Genomic DNA, 1,557 nt, shown 5'->3' with positions numbered 1-1,557 from the left:
GCGGGCGGTGTGTGTGAGTGTGCGTGCGTGCGTGCGCGTTCGCTCGCTGACTGACTGACTGGCTCTCGCGCGCGCTCTCTCTCTCTCTCTCTCTCTCTCTCTCACACACACACACACACACACACACGCTCGTGCGCACGCGGGGGTTCTTCCACACGACACTTCCCAGAATAGCAGCACAGGAGAGAGAGGGAGAGAGGGCGTGTGTATGTCTCTCTCTCTCTCTCTCTCTCTCTCTCTGTGTGCGTGTGTGTGTCAGTCTCCAAGTGTGTGTACGCGCGTGACGTCATCGGATCCCCCAGCGCGCAACCAGGGCAGGGGGGAGGGGGGGGGGGGAGCAGCGGCCGAGCTGAGAGCAGGATTCCCCGGTCACCTCCGGAGCGACCTGTCTGTCCGCCCGCCTGCCTGCCTGCCTGCCTGCCACTGTCACGTGACCGTCAAGTGCGTAGTGCGCAGCGGTGGGGTTTGATTTGAACTGTGGCGCACGCTCGCTTGTCGCGAGCTTGGCTTCTTTATTGACACCAGGGAGGCGGGAGGTGTCTGCTGCTGCTGCTGCTGCTGCTGCTGCCACTCGGAGCTCTTATTTCACACCGTATCACACACGCCAAGTCAAAGGTAGCTTCCTGGGCTTACAGCAAACAACACTGCCCTCTGCTGGACACATCAAGAATAGGATAGAATAGAATAGAAGAAGAAGATTTACAATCCCACTTTATTTACAAAAAGACTGAAAACTATGCACCTTTTACCGAAAAAAATATGTAGAAAAAAAAAATCAGTAAATAAATAATAGTAATAAATAAATGAAAAATAATAATGATAATAATGAACAAACAAAGAAAAACAAAGCACATTAAAAGAATATGAAAATAAATCAATATATAGATAGACAAATAATAATAATGATGAACACACAAAAGAAATCAAACACAAAGAGCCCCCCCCCCCAAAAAAAAAACATTCAATCTTTCAGTGCGTCAGAAAAAAATAGATTGTTTAAAATAGCACACCAAATGTCTTTGTAGCACCAGATTGATGAGAAGCTTTCAAAATGGAAGAAGAAGAAGACGAAGACGAAGAAGACCTTTATTGATCCCACGGTGGGGAAATTTGCATAATTACAGCAACAACAACAACAAAAAAGGCTACGGCGCAAAAGGTCAAGAATTGTATCAACCAAAGATTTAGACAAAAATAAAATATCTGTAAGCATGCACAGGGAAATAAGAAGCGAGATAAAAAAAAAGCAAGATATTTACACATCAAACATTTGAGTTTACGTGTGCTACGTGTTCTGCTGTAGATACGTTTCTATTGCATCCAAATGAGAAAATTTGCAGTTATTGTCGATTTTTGTTGCATCCCAGTGGATGGGATGTGACAGAGTGCAATCGTACAGCCTGATGGCTGCAGGCAGGGTAGAGGAGAATAGATTCCATCTACTTTATTGATCCCAAATTGGGAAACTACGCTATAGGCGCTCCTTCACTCCACAGCATATTGCACGTTTCCATTGTAGCGCATTGTTGGCAGCAGCAGGATAAAAAAAAACACAAC

The 1,557-nt window shown here is 45.7% G+C and overlaps 1 protein-coding gene across 5 annotated transcripts in view; it reads right to left on the bottom strand.

The window, feature by feature from the left end:
• The window catches only part of hivep2a (HIVEP zinc finger 2a), a 38,893-nt gene extending 38,852 nt beyond the window's left edge, over nt 1–41 (bottom strand). For all 5 annotated transcript variants that reach the window (XM_076015936.1, XM_076015938.1, XM_076015939.1 and 2 more), the window contains exon 1: nt 1–41. This exon is cut by the window's left edge and continues 338 nt beyond it. The gene's annotated coding sequence lies outside the window, so the exon portion shown is untranslated.
• Nucleotides 42–1,557: the final 1,516 nt, after the last annotated feature.

This window comes from Nelusetta ayraudi, unplaced genomic scaffold (assembly GCF_046127955.1).
Source record: "Nelusetta ayraudi isolate G7.1 ecotype Tasmania unplaced genomic scaffold, CSIRO-AGI_Nayr_v1 ptg000203l, whole genome shotgun sequence".
In the NCBI taxonomy this organism is placed as follows: Eukaryota; Metazoa; Chordata; class Actinopteri; order Tetraodontiformes; family Monacanthidae; genus Nelusetta; species Nelusetta ayraudi.
This window is presented reverse-complemented; position numbering and strand designations above follow the sequence as displayed.